Source organism: Sminthopsis crassicaudata, chromosome 1 (assembly GCF_048593235.1).
Source record: "Sminthopsis crassicaudata isolate SCR6 chromosome 1, ASM4859323v1, whole genome shotgun sequence".
Lineage (NCBI taxonomy): Eukaryota > Metazoa > Chordata > Mammalia > Dasyuromorphia > Dasyuridae > Sminthopsis > Sminthopsis crassicaudata.
The window spans coordinates 141,930,368-141,950,634 of NC_133617.1; the positions used below are offsets into that span (position 1 = coordinate 141,930,368).

The 20,267-nt window shown below is 32.5% G+C and overlaps 1 protein-coding gene and 1 long non-coding RNA gene across 9 annotated transcripts in view; one reads left to right on the top strand and one right to left on the bottom strand.

Annotated features, from left to right (window-relative positions):
• Positions 1 to 20,267, bottom strand: part of VPS13B (vacuolar protein sorting 13 homolog B) — a 973,300-nt gene that overhangs the window by 420,231 nt on the left and 532,802 nt on the right. The window lies entirely within an intron of this gene.
• LOC141543364 (uncharacterized) lies at positions 1,753 to 18,313 on the top strand. The gene is made up of 5 exons (XR_012482423.1): positions 1,753 to 1,837; positions 3,804 to 3,885; positions 9,586 to 9,738; positions 10,425 to 10,540; positions 17,813 to 18,313. It is a non-coding gene; the product is annotated as an uncharacterized LOC141543364 (long non-coding RNA).

The window sequence follows — 20,267 nt, forward strand, 5'->3', positions numbered from 1 at the left end:
ATTTGGCGTTTTCTTGGTTTGCCTCATTTTACAGATGAGGACACTGAGGCAAACTGGGTTAAATGATCTGCCCAGAGTCACACAGCTAAATGTCTGAGACCAGATTTAAAATCAAAAAAGATGAATCTCCCTGACTGTATAGGCCCTAGCTGCCTCAATATCTATGGTTATATACAGGAAGCCATGTCATGGTATTTAGAGGTGTGACCATGGAATTAGGAAGTCCTGGATTTAAGACTTACCTTTAAGACTTACCTCCTTGCTATGTGATAATGGTTAGATTACTTAATTTCTCAGTACCCTTGCAATTCTCTAAGACTATAATTTATAGATGAATGCCATCTTTATCATTGAAGGGAATTTAAATATTGGTATCTCCACAGAAAGATGAAATATCAGATAAAAACATTATACACATACATATAAACAAAATATATGTAAAATACTGTGTGTGATGATAACATAAATATAAATATATACAACATATACCATTGCATATTCTGTGCCAGTACTACAAAGGAAAAATGCAATTTCAAAAATCTGGGTATACTTCATAACTGTAAATAAGCAAAAGTTAAAGTTTTTCTTTCTTTCAGCCAGTATACATAAATTATTTGGGAATTTTTTCTTCTAGATCTATCACCATCAAGTTCTAAAAAATTAATAGGCATGCATAAATCATATTGAAACTAATATTTGTAAAGATCTAAGGAAAAATAATTATAAAGGGAAAGGAAAACATTTTAGGTTACCTACTATGTGCCATGCATTCTGCTAAGCAGTTTTACAAAAATTAGTTCATGATTGATCATCACATCAAACTTGTGAGATAGTAGGACCTACTAAAAATATAAATAATATATATTATGAAACACATTATAAAATATATAATTTTAGATGTAGCTAAAGGAAATAATTATGCAAAGATAGGAAGATTAAAAGGTGTAAAAAAGGAAAATATCATGGAATAGAAGTATGAAGGATATGATTGCTATAACAGCACTATTTTTCTAAAATTAAAGTTTGATACTTAGAAAAAAAAAAAACTTCTAAATCCCAGCCAGTTTATTATTTCCCACCTTCCCATAAACTGTGATTATAGAAAAATTACTGAAGTACTTATCCAAAGTTCACATTTTATTCTATAAAAGTTAAGGTATTATATTTTTACCTACTAATGCTGATATAGGTTTGTTTCATCAATAACACATTTCTTGCCAAACATCCAAAAACAACTATATTTCAGAGTTAGTCTTTCTTCTTGATCTTTAAATTACCATTGAAATCATTTGAGCAGGAGATAATATTTCCAGAAATATTAGTGCTCATATTAGTGCAGACCCAAGCAGCCTCTTAAATCTAATGATAACTTCCACAGGTTCCAATATTGTCAAGATTATTACTTTACTATTATTATTACTAAAAAAATGTGAAAGAAGGGAAATTTTAAAAGGGAGTTTTACCTCTAATTATATTAGTGCTGCTAAGTATAGCTATTGTCACTACATTATGGAAGGTCAGTTTGTATGAACTGGACCACACTATGGTCACAATTGGTAGCAGTATACTGATCATCATATAAAAGCCATTGAACACATGAAAGGAATTACAGCACATCACACATCAAACATTTTGGCCTTGTGCTTCCTTCCTCTAATCCTACTGGCAGGAAATACTCTACATATCCTGTGAGGTGACCAGACACATTTAAAAGTGTTCCCTTGCTCAAAAAGCCCCTGCATACAGAAATGTTTCCAAATTAAGCTGAACCACTTCTACACGGCACTAATATATTATCTCCTTATTTTCAACACAGAAATGGTTCTCCAATGATAAGGTAATGTAATTTTTTGCTGACACAGTTTTTTAAAAAGAAGATACTATGAAAAAAATCCACTGTCCAGTGATATAGGATAGCATAGGCATCAGATTCTTCTGCTTTTATAGGCTGATTTGAATATTTTATTTATTACTGAATGAATGTAATTAAATTGAACAAAAAGTACAAGGAAAATATTTAGGGCTAATGGGTCCAAAAATTCTAATTAAGTTATCATTTTACTTAAAATGTATTGACTAGAAGCACTGTACAGAAGATGTATCTACATGAGTAAGGGTGATTGATATTTCTTAGAAGAAAAATGTATGCAATATTTAAATAGAGTTGATTGAATTACATTTTTGGGACAAGCTCAGAGTGAATGCTAATTAGAAATTGGTCTTATGAGATGAAATAATGAAATAAGAAGAAAAGATCAAAATATATATTTAGTACTTTTGCCTTTTTTGTTATATAGTAGAAACAGTTTAACATAAATTGTCAACTTAGTGTTGGGACATAATATGAAATGTTTATTTTCTAAGGTATTTCTTACTAGTTGCCAAACTGAACAATGTTTTTTTCTGTAATTGGATGAGATTTTCATATTTTTTCTCTAGTTGCTGGAAGATGCAAACAGTTCTGTGGTACAATACCTCAGTCTTATCAGGTGTTCTTTAAAATCACCTGGAAATGCTGAGGTTGCGTTTCACTGAACTCAGAAGCCTCAAGATGACAGATCTGCACTTTAGACTTCACATGTAGGAAAGAATTCAGTGAAAAGTGTCAGTGGACGAAGTGTCCAGAGTGTGTTTGATAAGCTGACATGGGACAGGGATTCTTTTCACTGTTGTGTCAGTTTATCAAACCCATACCTGGATGCCAGTCAATACAAGTAAGGAGTAGTGGCAATGTGGAAAATGCCATCATCGTGGACACAATTTTTATTCGGCACATCTATCTCATCCTCAACTACACTGTCACATAGAGGCATCCATGACAATGCAGCTCCATATATGTATTAAATGATAACTAAACCTGGCACAAACTTAGCAAGGACTCATGATGTAGTGAAGAGTTCCATTTTATTATATTCTGGATCTGTTTTTCAGTAAGCAACTTAAAAAACTAAAAAAAAAAAAACCCAAAACAAAACACCTTTTATAGGGAGCATAGGTTAGTTTTTTCCTAAATGCATTTAGATTTTTACTTTAATATAAAGTTGTGATTAATGAAGTTATAAATCAACAAGAATGCTATTGTCAGATGAGTTTTTAATTAAAAAAATCTTCATCCAAGCGGTCAAAGTAATTTTGTTTTATAAAAAAAAAGCTTTAATGTTGCTTTAAAATATGTTAAAATTTGGCAGAGGCACCAGATTGACCAAGTATACAGGTAAGAAAAAAAAAAAAAAGGTCTAACAGAAAGGAAGGACACTTTAAAATGTGTAGCCTTTTTTGAAAATTTTCACTAAAAGAAATATTTTACTGTTTAGCCATATATCTAATAATTACTTCTTACTGACTTATTGTTAATGGGTAATTTAAATTTAATATGTCAAAATGAGTTTTGCATATAAGGTAATTTTGCTTAATGACTAGTGTGCTGGATACAAAGTTAGAAAGACATGGGTTACAGCAACAACTCTGGCATTTGTAAACTTTAATCATAAGCAAGTCACTAAACCCCTGAGTCTCAGCTTCTTCATTTGGAAAAACAAACAATGAAATGTGTGATCTTTGAAATTTTTTATGGCTTCCTATATATCAAGTGATGCTCCATCAATTGATTTTAAGAATATTCTTTAAATCGGAAAAGTAAAATTCAGAAGTTTCTACATAATAAAAAATAAGATTGCTCTCAAATTTTAATTTGAGAAACCACAATTTAAACCTGCACCTTTACATCAAATGATTACTTTACTAATTCTACATCTTTATGAGATGTCCCAATTATATTATAAATATTTTTCTTTTGTTTTTAGAAAGAGAGGTGGTGTGAAGAATGTATGGAAGGAATTCTTTATATATCTCACATTTCTTAAAGAGAAACTATGGAGTGACAAGGTCAGTATGTAAACTGCCCAATAAAGCCTTCTTTTTCATAACTTTCTTCTGTATTCCTTGTGTATTGTCATACATACACATACGTACATATATGATATAAAGTCATATACCTGGAGTGACTTGTTTTTATTCAGTATACTTAAAGTGCTTTAATCAAGGTATTTCTAAAAAGTGATAAAAAGATATGTATTCATGAACTTTCAAATTAATAATTACCTTAATTATTGCTTTGGAGAAGTCTTATTAAAGAGAACATATTCTCAACCACATTTTTATTTTAAATGAAATTTAAGTGATTTTATAAGTTCAGTTCGAGTCACTGTTGCTGATGACAGCAACCTCCTCCCGCCTTTTCCCATATCGCAAACTCTTCTTTGTAAAAAGCATTGTGACTGACTCCACAAATGTTCTAGTATTTCTGGAACAAGATGGATGTCTGCAAGGTTCTTACCTTAATTTTGTAAACAAGTTCCTGTGAGGACTTTTGATAATAATACTCTACTCTTCCTATTACTCTGACTTCTTGTGAAATGATAAGATTAAATAAACAAAGATGATAATAAAATCCCCTGTAATTACATTTTTACTGCTATATCCAGTAATAATCCATAATACATCAACTATCATAAGGATAATTACACAATAAATACCCTTATGTATATGTCTTAAAGATGTATAAAATGCTATTTTCTAGAATTTATTAACAGCAATATGGCACGTTATGCAACTTTATTCATTGGCAATCTTTTCTAAAGTATTATAAGTTTCTAGAGGAAAATAACAAAAGCATCATTAAAAAGGGTTAAATATAGTTGATATAACATTCCAAAATCCATGCCAGTAGGACTTAAGAGTCATTTTCAGCACTGTTATTGAGGTAGCTTTTGGCAGAAAGTAGAAACATATTCTTAGAAACCTACATCCTGCCACAGGAAGCCACAGAATACACCATAACTCTCTGAGTGCCAAATTTAAACCCAAAGCCTTCACACTAGATCAGCTAAAGAACATGACAAGGATTCATTCAGCCAAAGGTGTTTTCAAATAAAGCTTTTAGGCAAGTTACTCCAAATAACAAACAGGTTTGATATCTCTCAACTTGCTAAAAAGAGGTTATTTGCAACCAAACACTACATATTATAGGATTAGTACTATAACATCCCCACATACTAAACATGCCCTGCCAAATACCAAAATGACAGCTATTTAAAGATATATTAGTGTTTTCCATTTTTCATATGAAAGGAAAATTCAGAATGGGATCAAAGATTAAAGGAGGGGGAAGGAAGAATAAGTATAAACAATGTTGCTAAAGTCTAATAATTTAATTTTCACACCACTTTTGGGAACCATATACATCCCATCTTTCCATCTAACTGTGGTTTAGCATTAAAATACATATGCTTAGCCACAGGAAAAACTACAAAGTACATTCAGGAGACAGTGCAAGACCTGAAGTTTTAAAAGCTATGATTCATTCATATACTTATAGGAAAAACTTGATAAAAGTGAATCCTCTATATATTTTATTGTTCACACAAACATAATAGTGTTGTTTAATTTCTACTAGATTTTACCCATGTTTGGAGCATTTAAACTCTCAAAGTCTACCACATAATCATTCAGCAGCATGCTAACATTTTTATGAGAAATTAGTATAGGCTTTGTGTTGACTATATGTAGGTTACAATTTTAATTTGTATATATGGATCTGTATCTGTATACACACACACACACACATATATATATATATATATATATACAATTTGTATATGTATATGTGCATACATATTTTGTATATATCTATTTAAATCTATATCTATCTGTATGTATATGTGCATGTGTGCACATACATTGTGATTCCTAAAGGAATGGAAGCTTCTGAGGACAGGAACTATTAAATTTTTGCCTCCATATACTGAAACATGGTAGGAACTTAAGAATGTCTTTGAAATGACTAGCTAATAAGTAGTTAACCTAAAACTCAAAAGAAATTAAAATTTGGAGAGGTTTTGTGACATATATACAATAATTCTGCTTTCCAGTGGTGCCAGCAAATCAGCCGAAGGGCTCTCCTAAAATTCCATCTAGAATTAAGGATTTAGTAACAGAACTTTGGCGGTGACGCTAAAATAATGCTTTGACATCACCAATAATATGCTCATCTTTATGTATTATAATAAAAAATAATTTTCTTAGTGATAATGAATTGAATATAACAGGTTTTATGTAGCCTATGATGTTTTTAAAGAAATTCTGTGTTAAATGCTAAAGTCCCATAATTAGCTTTTGCCTTTAAAGAAACATAACTATAACTTATATTTGTAGAGTTATAGTTTTCAAAGAGTTTTCACACTTGTATCTCATCTTTAGGAACTAAATATTTATGAGGAATTGATTTTAAAATGAATTTATATAAGGTAAATTAGATTGCCTCATGAGCTTACTCTAAAATGAAAAATGTATAACCACTTCTGTTGCTGCTCCCTTTGCTTTGTGCTAATAATAGGACTATAGAGAAATACTGGGAGATGGAGAACAGCAGCTTTTTGAAAATTTTTACACATAAGGGAGAAACAAACAAAAACCACATTTTACATATATCCCTAGAAAAATCCTATCAACAATTATTTTAAGAGAAAAATTCAATTAGTTTCTATCTTCCTAAATTTAAATAGAAAATAAACTATCTTAAGAGGGACATATATCTGTTATTAATATCCTACAAAATATATATATTCAGGTTGCCTTGATGACAGTTTGCTAATATCATCAAGAGTTTTCTTTATATTATATACTTTTGTCCTAAGAAAAGAAATAAAATCTAAAAACTAGGTACTTTCCTATGCTATTAGCTTTTGGGCCCCAATAAACACTGTGAATTTGCAATAAATTGTATGACTGAACTAAAAAAAGATATAGAAAATGTCTAAAAAAAAAAAGAAATGGTTGAAATATTCAACAATTGACAAAGTCTTTCAAGAGCTGTGGTTTAAATTGGTCACAGATAAAATCCCAGAAGGGACATCAGAAGATCCACAAATATTTATGGAATGAACCACAAGCTGTATACAGAAGTTCACAAATGTCCCATTACAAGAAGGCTCTAGTTCTCTTGGTAACAGATGCACAATATTCACATTATATTCTAGTTAAGAGACTTACTAATTAAAAATTTTACAAAAGAAAAAAATATGTCTTCAATATTATTTGAAAATTCAATAATTAAAACATTTGGCGGAACAAAGTATGTAATAAATTATATTTTATATTAAATGTTCAGTTTGTAGTGTAATAGTAGCTTTTGTAAATTGTTTTCTGAGAAAATGCCATAACAATAAAATTGGGTGGCAAAATTTCAAACCATTCTCCAGCCTATTCCAATTCTGTATATCTAGTAATATAAACCTTATTTCCAGAGGTTAATTAGAGCTAAATTACACAGAATGAGAAAAGGGGGGTTACTTATTGACATCCACATTTTTACCCAGGTTGAAAAAAATTGCACATCATGAACTTTCTTGGATTGGTAAATTTCTTAAAAACCCAAATCAAATCCCCCAAGTCCTTCAACTAATCTAAGTGCTCAGTAAGGTACCCTGCATTGAACATATTGAGCATCCAAACTCTTTTGGAAAAGAAGCCCTTAAAATTCTGTCCTAAGTATATAGTATTGCATGGTACATACACTGTTAGCCATTGAATTCCATATGCTAGAATCCCCACACAGCATGAAATAGGCATGTGTAAATCACTTCTATATGTGCACCTTCTACTTTAACACAACCGTCACAACCTTGCTATATGATTTTAATAACTGCAAATTTCAATATGCAAAATGTCATCACATATAAGCAAACTGATGACAGCTTTAGATATGTTTTTTAATCAATGTTCTCCTCTACTGAGCTTGAAGAGAAATATTTAGATATTTTAGTTTACTTTGGTAAGGATGGAAATATAATAAAATAAAGATGGTATGAAAAAGCATCACTTGTTCCATTTATAATTTTTGAGTAGAATTGTGTTGGCTAATAAATTTAGCAAAAACAGTAAAAAGCAGCATAATGTCCTTTTTAAGAATGTGAAGACATATATGCATACTATCAGACCACAAGTATGCATTAAGTACCTCTTATGTGCTAGGTACTGTGCTAAGAGCTAGAACTACAAAGAAAGACAAAAACGTGGTCCATGTTCTCAAGAAGCTCATATATTAATTGGGAAGAAATCATAAAAGTAACTAATTATAAAAAAGTTATTACAAAGAATGATAAAAATTAGAGAAAACTTTTAATTCATTTTTATTCAACCAACATTTTATTAAGCAACTGGTCTGGTGCTAGTGCCAGATAGATAACAATTATAAGAACAAATCTTTGCCCTTAAAGAGCTGGTAGTAGTAATAGGTCATGGAAAGGATACAAAATGTACAAATAGAAGTAAATACAAGTTGTTTTAAAGAAGCAGAAAATATTAACAATGGAAGGGAAGGGATAGGTTATTAGACTTTGTACTGAAAGCTTTTCAAGTTTTGGAGGACAGCTGCTATTCTATTGACAGTTTTTGAGAAGGAATTTAAAGTACATATCATACCTATGATATCATATAGAATATGGTACATATCTTTGGAGTGATACAGATATAAGTCCTATAGCAGTTCCAAGAAGACCACATTAGGAGACTTTCATATAAAAAGTAAGATTTTTAACTAGGTTCAAAAGAATGACCAGAATTTTGGTTAATAAAATAGAGGAGAAGATGGGGATGAAGGTATCCAGAAATCAATTAATGGTCATTTGTTAATTATTTACTATGTGCCAGGAATAGTGCTACAAAGTGGTGAGGTATTCTAGGCAAGAGGAAGAGCAAATGTTTCCTTCAATAACCAACAAGCATTTTATTAAGTGTCTATTATGGGGTAGTCTAGTTTAACTTTTTCATTTTGCAGGTGAGAAAGGTGATAAGTTAACCACAAGAATTAACAACTTCTTAAGATCACACAGGCAGATAATGGATTCAGATCAGATTCTGTAAAGCATCCTAAATGACAGGTTAAGGAGTTTGTACTTTATATTCTCGGTCATGGGGAGTTGTCAAAGACTTCTGAACAGGAGGATGACATGATAAAATCTGTGTTCCAAAGAAATAATTACAATTCAATTCAATAAACTATTATCTGTCCAGTTTATGCAAGACACATTAAACGAAAATGGTTAATACAACTAAATGGAACAACTTTGGCATAGGGAATGGAAAGTTGGTCTTGGGGAGTAAGAGAGATCTGGCCTTTGAAACATGCTCATCTGTGAGGATGCAGTAAATTTTACCTCAGAATTTCTCCAAATCAATGAAAGGCCCACACTAAAATAACCAAAAGTATATATTGAATTTTCGATGATTTTTGCCTTCAATGTTGTTTCTACTTCCTTACTAAGTTTATTACTCAAGGTATCTGGCTAGAAGCAATAAATTAATAAAGATACTTGAATTTTTTTTTTGACATTTTGACTGTTGCACTTGAAGATTTCAATACAGATCTTGGCTCTAAAATACTACCAGAATTCTATTGACTCTTGAAGGATAAGGACTTCTGTATATATTTTGGAACATATTTTGACAGCTCAGTAATCAATTGCTAGGTTAATAAAAGAGAATGCAGTCTGATTTCATCCAATTGATGGCATCTTTCTTGTTTAGTTATACTTATGAATAAACAAAACCTGAGAATGACAGATTTATACAGCTGGAAACAAGTGAGTGATGGCCTTTTAGTTAACCTGAAAGGAATCTCAATAAATGATTATCGACATTCTTCTTGAAGACCTTCAGATTCATCAACTTTCAAGGCAGGTAAGAATAAGCTCTAATTGTTGAAAATGTTTTTTTGTTTTGTTTTGTTTTTTTTAATTTGTGCAATCTTAAAATTATCCTCTTTTCAACTTCCATTTATTATTTTGGTTCTATATCTGTGGCCCAACAGATTAAGTCTAATCCTTTTACAAGAATCCTTCAAATATTCTAATACCTTTATCACATATACCTTAATTCTCCACCTTATATGCTACCTTAACTGATCCTCATATGATCTGGAATTCAAGGTCCTTCATTATCCTGGTTTCCCAATCCTCGAAATGTCATGCCAAGCACTTAAAACATTACTCTGGAAGTGTTCTGATCAGGATGTACAATACAATGAGACTATTACTTTCTTATTTCTAGAAGTTATCCCTCTCTTAATTCAACGTAAGATAATGTTTTTTTCTTCTTGTCACATAATACTTACAGGCCACTAAAATCCTTATATATTTTTTCAGACTAAGTCTTATCTAACCAGGCTTCCCTAATTGTGAAGTTGGTTTTCTGAATGTCCAAGATATTTAATATTAATTCCTATTTGAGTCTCATTGAGTTCATTTCAAAGCCTACCAAAGTCTCTGGAGATCCTGATTCTGACAACCAGCATTAGCTATCAGCTACCTGAAAATGTGATAAGCATGCCATCTCTGACCTCATTAATGTCACTGGTCCAATTACAGATCTCTGGGATACTCAAGTGGAGGAGACCTCCTATAAAGCTGACTTGAATCATTCAACATTTCTTAAATGATATCTAACAAGGAATGAAGTGATGAAGAAGAACCAGGGTATACAGGTAGTTCTTACATAACACACAAGTGCTCTGCAGAGCTGCCTTCTCTAGAAGCCTTCATATATTCTCTTGTCTGCTTTTGACATATATTTGCCATGAGAAATTATTCAGTCCAACCAGTTTTCAAAGACAATGAGTCACAGAGAAGGTGACAATTTGTGTGGGGATAAGGTCTTCATTTAAAGCTCTGGCCTGGAAAAAAATCATAGGTCTGGACCTCTTGGAGGCTTCTCTCACCCTTTGCTCTTCTCATTCATAAGCAATCCTCCATCATGATTAATGACTCCTCTACTGCACTCCTCAACTGTCTCCTTTTTATCTTTAGAGTCAATGCCTTTTATCTCCGACCTGGACCGCAGCCCCTTTCACTCTCCTCTTGTCCACCCAGCTGCCCCTACCAGCTTCCTAGGCAGAGATTTGACCCTGTTACTACTCAGTGTAAGAACTTTCAATGGTCTGCTCCCCTGAACTAGATATTTAAAGATTTTCAATCTGGCCAGGCAGCTAGAGGAGAAGTGAACAAAGTGCTGGACCACCTATCTAACCTCACTTACAGATTGTATGACCCAGGCAAGTCACTTAACCTCAATCTGCCTCAGTTTTTTCAACTCTGAATTGAAGATAATAACTGTACCTACCTCCCAGGGTTGTTGTGAGGATCAAGTGAGATAAAATTTGTAAAATGGTTAGCACAGTGCCAGGCAGATAGCAGGGTCTATACAAATAATTTATATAACTAATTCAGCTGTAACAACATAATGCTGCTGCTGAAGGTAAGAATGGACAACCTTGTAGGTCAAGAACAATATATTAATTAGGTTTATTTCTTAAGTTTTGAAGGATAATGAATTGATTCAGAGTACACTCAAATATGTGGAATAGCAAGCAATATAGGATAGAGATAAGTCATAATTAGGTCAAAGCATGGCAAAAGCATATATTTTGCAGTAGTAAAATTACCAAAGTGAAAAATGAAAGCTTTGCATAATTTAAATAGTCCCCCCCCCCTTTTTTTGTGCATGAGGCAATTGGGGTTAAGTAACTTGCCCAGGATCACACAGCTAGAGAGTATTAAGTATCTGAGGCCAAATTTGAACTCGGGGCACCCCCCCTGACTTCAGGGCTGATTTTCTATCCACTGCACCTAACTACCCCTAAATAGCTTTTCAAATGAATACTGGTTGAGGGTGTTTATTTTTAAAGTAGCCCTGGAAAGATTCACTGAGTCCAGATTTATAAGAATAAACAATTTTGCCTTTGTTAACTTGGTTCAGGTTTCTATATTTTCTCACCAGCGTGTCAGCATTTGTTTCTTTAGTGCTTTAAAAAGTCTGATTAAGTCTGTTTGCCAAGAAGCTTTCAATTAAACATTCCCCAAATTAAATTTCAATGAAAAATGGGACCTGTAAATTTTTATAGAAAATGTGATCACAACAAAGAGAGGATGCATGAATTACATGCTAATACAGGAAAAATATATTATAAAAAGGAGTGTTGTTTCATATATACCCCCAATCCAATCATGCTCTCTTATACAACTGAACAAATGAAAATATCAAAAGCTTGACATGACAAGCCTAGTCAATGCCATCATTTTCTGGCCTTCTACATCATTATAGTGAAGTTTTAGCTATCTAGACAAGCTATCTTTTTCTTTTAAATAAACAAGTAAAAACAAAGTGTTATTAAGATTTACATGAAGGTATACATATTATAAACTCTACAAGAGTTAATATTTTACTGATATATCTATATCAAGTAGATGAACTGCATAATTATCTAAAATGAACACATTCAAAGTCCAATGGCAAATTCCAAATAAAGCGTAGACTTGAAAAATTTTAGAAATATACTTCATTTTCCAAAACACATTTGAAAGCAGAAATGATTTAAAGCAAGATTTTCTAGTTGCACCTTTTCTTCTAAAACTCCTTCTGTAGTGAGGTCAAGATAAGAATACAAAAAAAGGAACTGCCATCTCATATAAGATTCTCACTTTTATTTGTACATTGTAAAAATTGTTAACTTATTCATTAACCAAGTCATATATATTCTAAGTGTGGTAAAAGACTCAATTTTTGTATACATCATCTTCTTAGAATAAAGTAGGAGAGAGGTTTCTATTGTATTTCAATGTTTAGAGAAAGATTGGGAAGATATAAAGAAAACAAAGATAACTCAATTAAAATACGAAACACATTAATTATAAAACCACATGAGTTTAATTCTCTACTCTTGCATTCTAATAAGCAATGCAATCTATTTAAAATAATAAATCTGTGAACCCTTAAGTACAAAGGCCTATTGGTTTTCTGACACCTGGAACTGAAGGAGCTGAATTAAGGAGGGAAATTTTACAATAACCTTGCTATCATAGTATGCTATCATTTCCCCAAATTTGATGGTTAATAGAACAAATAAAGAATCAATAGAAGTGATCTTGTTAAAAAATAAATCTTTCTATAGTATTTTAGGTGGAAATGGCTATTACTGAATTCTATATTTTAAGGAGAAAAAAATACTTTTCAATCCTAAAAAGGAAAATCAAATTTAGTCCTTTCCTTTTTATAAGCTAACTTGAAAAAGACAATTTAATTTAGCCTGTTTTCTTCCTTTTCCTTTCTCCTTTTCTCTTTCTTTTTTACTTTCTTTCTCTCCCTTCCTTTTCCTTCCTTCCTTCCTTCTTATTCATTTTTCATAAAGAATATACAGAGCAAATTTCTTATTGACTTTGTTTTTCCCTACATTAATTAATTTCATGATATTCATTAGTGTGCCAAATTCTATAATGAGTCTGCTATTTTATTCGTTTATTGATTAGTCTGGATCTGACAAACTTCCCTCCATCAAATAAGGCTTTATGGGCAGTCTTACTTGGACAGTATGAATACAGTAACTGTACTCACAATACTTAACTCATCATGGATTTGGGGGAAAATGAATGCTTTATATCAAGTCAAGCTTCATAAGTCAGCATTTATTTGATTTTCAGTTTCAGAACATTCAATTTACCTTCTCATTTAGAATGGAACCTATTAATAAGATAAATATCTTTTAAAACTTTTCTTCTTGAAATCATCATATTTGGGTTTATATTGACTTAAATTCTAATATTTGTGAAATAAATCAGATTATTTCAATAAGTACAAATTTAGCATTTTAGGATGAATTTATTACAGTATAAAACTCAAATGCTGGTTTATCATTTTTAGTCAAATTTAATTTAATTTTAATTATCCAAAGATTCGGACTAGCATAGAAGCATGATCTGTAAATCCACTAAGATTTCTAGGTAAGGAATTATCAATGCAAGTCAGTACCTTCTCTGAAACTTACCATTTAAGAGAGTTGGAAAAAGCACTAATGTGTAAAGGACCTCACAGTTACTATGTGTCACAAGTGAACTCAGGCCTTTCTGGCATTGAGACCAGTTAGCTCTCTATTTATTCACTATAGCATACTGTCTCTCTGATTGTTCAAAAGTGAATATAACAAAGGCCATGCACTTACAAATAGTTTGATTTTGAGAAAATAATGTTCTTAATGTAACTTGTGAAAACCTTGTGAACTTATCATGTACTTGCTAATGTTTACCTGAAGTTTTTACTTGGCAGAATAACATTAATTATACCACATTTAGAAATAGGATTGCTTTTTATTATTTTGATGAAAAACAACAAGATTTTCAGCAAGGTTTATTGTGATCAGATGATTTCATCGTAAAAACAACAGAGTTTTTGGTCTATATCAAGTGTCCTCTGTATAAAGAAAAAATATGCTCAAAAAGTTGTTAATAAGCTATATATAAGTGTTTTTCGTTTGAGTGGTTATGAAGATCAGACAAATCTTATATACCAACAAAGTCAAAATGAAAAGCACCTCAAATAACAAGGTTATTGCTTTATTGGCTTAATCTCCAAACAATCATGGATAAAACAATTCAAATACCAGCTTAATTTACTGTCTTTCATTAAAAAAAAAATGGGAAAATAGAATGAGTGGCTAGTAGCCAGGAATGGAAATTGAGACATGTAGCTCTTTTACTTTGTCAGTTTAAACTTTTCTCTAATAACGAAAGTAACTAAAGCTATTACCGTCTGGTGAAATCTGAGTTACTTATGTTAAATAAAGCTATGGGTAGATAATCTACTCTAAGAGGATATATATATATATATATATATATATATATATATATATATATATATATATATATATATATATATATACACACACATTTCGGGGGGGTGGGGGAATTACAATTAGCATAGTGAAGAGGATGATGACAACTGTGCTTTTTTTCTTTGAGTATTTCCTCCACTGAAAAGTATCTTGGGGAGAAAAAAAAACCCTACAGCTTGTAGATGATAATTATTTTTAGAAGGGCTTTCATCTTTGAGCAATGTACTAAAATATTACAAGTTACTTAATCAAAAAAAAATTTTTAATCACCCCAAAACACATTAACTCAAAAGAAAGAAATCAAAAAGTTAGAATAAGAATGCTGAATATGAAGTAAGATGGCCTAAATTCAAATCTCATTAATATTTGTTTAACTGTAGGTGTGCTGTTTAATTAATGTCACTTGACCATGGTTTTCTCATCAAAGGAGCAGATATTCAGACTTGGGATTTTTGCAACCACCTAGTCCAAGTTCTTCATTTTACCGAAAAGGATTAAAAAGACCCTGCACTAATCAGACCTCACCAAATTGGAAAGCTAAATAAGGACATGTTCATTGAGAAACAAATAATTTTCTAAAAAGTGCTACATACATGACAGCTATTGTTCTCTAAGGGAGGATTTCCCCTTTTATAGTTATCCCCTTGGTTGACTACATTCACTTCTAACTTCAACTACACTGACATTATTTAAATTAGTTCTGGAACTGTTTTTCTGAAGTTGCATTGAGAGTTGGTTTATGAGATTCATAAGAAAATCAAATTATTTACTTTATATCTTTGTATGGGACCACATGTGGTACTTGACAGTTTGATCCATTGGTATATTTCACTCGCAGGTGTGGTTTTGGAAAGTGGCTGAAGGACCTCAGGATTTTTATCTTATAGAAAAGAAAACTTATAGAGGATATGAGCTGCTTTTCCAAGTCATATTGGAGAAACTTTTTTTGCTGGGCTCCAAAGCCTAAAACATAGACCTCTGTGTTGAAATTACAGGGATCAGGACAGCTGGGTGGCGCAGTGGATAGAGCACCAGCCTTGAATTCAGGAGGACCTGAGTTCAAATCTGGTCTCAGACACTTAATACTTCCTAGCTGTGTGACCCTGGGCAAGTCACTTAACCCCATCCTCAGAAAAAAAACAACAACAACAAAAAAAAGAAATTACAGGGATCAAGATAAGAATGAAATCTTTACCAATCAAAGCTTTCTTTCCAACAACAAAATGGAAGAACTAGAATAGTTCTCACTTGATATCCATGAATTTTATGAATGAAGTAATGAAGAATGTAGCAAATTACAGAGCTGGGATTTGAATTCATTTTCTCTGATTCCAAATCTCAGGCTCTTTCTCTTAACTATAAAAACTCTCAAAAATCTTGACTATATTATGAGAGATAACATGGCACAATAGATAAAAAGATTGGGCTTGGAGGCAGGAAAACAAGCATGTAAATTCCATATCTGATCTATATTGGCTGTGAGAGCCTGAGCAAGTCACTAATTCGCTTCTGGGCAGTTCCCTAAGGTAGTGCTGGGCATTGTCCACCAATGAAATCAAAGGTCCAGCTCCTTAGCTATATCTTTCTGTATACTTATTCCAATTAGAAGAATGTTTAAGACTGCTATCAATGTCAGCAATTAATATTCCAAATCAGAATCATGCAATCTGTGAGTTGCTCTCTAGTCTATCTTGTACCACATACATACCCCAAAGGTTTCTAAACCTCTACTTGAAGGTTTCCAGATAAGGGAAAAAAATGCATCGTTTCCAGGGATAGCTCATTATATGTTTGTAAATCTGAAGTGATATAAAGCTTTTCCTCAGTAAGGTTCATATCACTTATTCTGCAGTTTCCACTTTTTACTTCTTGGTCTGTCCTCTAAATCTAAAGAAAATATTCAATTCCTTTTCACATAATAGTCCTTCAAATATCTGAAGACTACTACGATATCTCCCAAGTCTTCTCGTTTCTACGGTAAACACTGATTTTTTTAAACCAATATTCATAAGACATGTTCTCTAGTCTCTGTCATTATCCAGATCTCCCTAATATACCTATACTACAACTTGTTTATGTTCTTCATAGAATGTAGCACCCAAAAGGGAGTCTACCTAGTACATGGTATGTGGTCTTTCTAGTATTATTAATTACTTTCTCCATTGAACAGTATGTTTTCCCAACTCTTTCTTGATATCTTTTCCAACTCCTTGTCTCTGTTCCTCCAAATTCCAACCCAATCCCCCCACCTACCGACAGTCTTAAATATCTGGTCCAGATCTATAGTGAATAACAAGGAATATATATGTAAATTTGCATATTTTACTTGTTAGAGACACACACATAAAGTAGATTAAATTTTGCCACTTGTAGTAAAGACAAACTTAAATACAACAAACCAGGAATTCTGTATGAAAAAAATGAAAGAAATAAGTAGGTGTCAGAAGTAGTGCTCTTATCATCTGCAAATAGTTTCACAGAGAGAATTTTTATGCTGTAAATCCCTCAGCAATGACTTGTTTTCAGAGAGACCTTGAGATTCATAATATGCTCAATTTCCAAGAATAGAGAGAAGAATATCAATTTACTATAGAATTGGACCAAAAGACTCAGGCACATATATCATTCCCTTCATCATAACTATGAAGCTAATAGAACTATCAGAAAAAGGGGCCAACTTTTGATATCGTTTAAACTGAGCACTTCCATGCATATGACCTAATTCTAAAGCCATTTCTATTTCTGTCATTCTGCATCCTTTGATGCTGATGATATATTATTTTAAATAGTTTTGAGTGAAATCTTGAAATACTTTTGGTGTTCTATCTTGTGAATACTCTTCTTGTATTTGTTATTCAGAAACTGATTTAGGATGTAAATTTTCTAAAAGTGCCACTGGATGTTTTGCCCAGCATTGAACACATTCTATAGTTTGGAACATTCTGTGAGTCAGTGAAGTGAAGCCACAGACAACACAGATCAAATAAAATTGACCATGAGGAAGTCATTCTTCATACCCCTGTTCATATGTAGGAGCCCCACAATCATCTCACTAGTGAGTTTACAGAAATTTGATGTGCTTCTATCCCATTCCAGACTGACTTCAGCTTCTGAGGCAGCCTCTAGAAATCAACTTAGTACCACAGCCCACCAGGAAATTAGGTTTGATGTGGTTCCGTAGATTGGTCTTTGAGAAGATTACAATGAGGAGTACAACCTTGAAACTGAGCCACCCCTTGTTGAGACTGAAACAAGCCCTACACCATGCTAAATTTCCAGAGGTAAATCCAAATGGAAGCGGGTGGCTGGAACCTGCCCTAATCCAGAAAAACTCTGAATTCTCAAAATTTAGAGGACAGAAGGAACCGAGAGTTTAATGTACATTATCTACATGGCTGTATCCTCTTATATCCATGACTTGTTTAATAAATGCTAAAATGATGGCTACTAGGTTGTAATCTACTAAAATACCATGGTAATGATAACACATGTTATGAATATTAAATCAATGTACTTGAAACATTTATTCCATTTAAGGTCTTCAGATGATACTCTATTCAGTAGTCACTTATGAAGGACTTCTGTATTTGCCCTCCTTACCCCATACTTAAAACAGAATTTCTTTTGCTCTGTACATGGGAATTAATAAGCCATAAATACATATGAATTTAGCTGTCTGTATTCAGTTCATGGGTAGGGGGAAAAAGCTTCCCCTTTATATTAGAGATTGGTCTTCTTCCACCAAAGACCAGAGAGGGTTGTACCTACCTGAAAATACTCAGTTTTAGAGAAGGGAAGAGAGAAATATGGTATAGAGTATTTCAACAAGGCAATTTAAACAAAACAGAAAAAAATGAGATATCTATTTCCTCCTTTGTCCTCTAAAGGTATTTTTCCTGTATGTCTGACTCATGATAAAAAAGCTAGAAGACCTAAATTATAGAAGTGAACACAATAACCATCTCCAAAATCTGTGAAAACTGTCATGAGTCTTATTCTGTGTGGTTTCAGAGGGCAGAATTAAGAATAGTACATAGAAATCATAGGGAAGCATATTTTCTCCCTAATACAAAGAACAACTTTCTAACTCCTAAAATAATTTTTTAAAAGAATGGAATTTTCTGAGAGAGAATTCCCAATGCTAAGAGATATTCAGGAAAGAAAATAGAACTTTATTAGGGATGTTTTAAAGGGATTTCATTCATTTGTTAGAGGGATGTAGCAAATGATATTTAAAGTCTGTTTGTTCTCTAAATATTCTATTTCGTATTTTACCATTAGGCATAGTTTCAAATTCTGGGGATAGGGGGGGGGGGGGGGGAAGCCAAAAATATTTTTGTTCTCCTCTTGAAAATAGGAGAGACAATTTGTAAAGAACAGTATACAAACAATTTATATATAGGACAAATTAGAGGAAATCAATAGAAGGAAAGCATTAGTATTTAGGGGAACTGGAAAAAGCTTCCTGTAGTACAAGTACAATTTTAGTCAGTCAGTTGACTAGCATTTATTAAGTGTTTAATATGTATGAGGCATTGTGCAAAGTCCCTGGGGACACAAAGAAAGGCAAAAAATGGAGATGTCAAGATGTCAACAGAGATGAGGAAGGAGAGAATTCCAAGCACTGATATGGGGAAGATGTAAGGTATAAGAAGTCTTATAAAGGTAGATGGAAATCAGTTCTGAATGCTGACTGCAGAATTTTATATTTGATTCAGGAGGTAACAAGTAGCTGCAAGAGTTTATTGAATGGGTGTGGGAGGGGGTAACATGCTTAAATTTTCCTATTATTGGTTTCCTCATCAGTAAAATGAGAAAATTAGACCATAATATCTCTAAGGCTCTTTCTATTAAGATTTTATATGATCCTATAAAAATTCATAAGGGAAGCTGTTTTACTCATTTAAAGGAATAGCAGTGCTTTCTATTTAAATGTATCAAACAAACTACAAAACAAAAATAAAACTAATTACATCAGAGAGGAATCTTAGCTTTAAGATAAGATTTTATCTTTCTAAAAAAAATTCCAAACTGGAAAGAGTAAAATAGCTATCATCTTTTAGACATTAATTATCTTCATAATAATCAGTCTTTTTTCAGCAGTAACTTCTACTGAAGTACTGTAGGGGATTCTTTTACAGAAAAAGAAAGACAGAGTAGGAGAGAGAGAGACACAGGCCAGAGATAGAGAATGAAGGAAGGGGGTAGGGGGGAAGAGATGAAAGAGAAAGAGAGAGACAGAGAAGTAGAGAAAGAAACAGAGAAAGACACACACACACACACAGCAGGAGGAGAGACTGCCACATCTGAGAAACAGACGAGCAGGAAGTAGAGGACACTTGTTCATCAGTATTTCTGTGACTCTTTTCACGTGGTATTATTTGCAACTGCACTTTCATGTCTGGGGGTAGTGCCAACTTCAGTAAGAATCATATATATTTTTATCATACTGATTACATGTGTTCACCAGTTTTGCTGTCCAAAGACGCTTACTGTGGTTTACACATGCTTAGTGACAAACTCCAGAGCACGACATTTTCACAGAAAATGT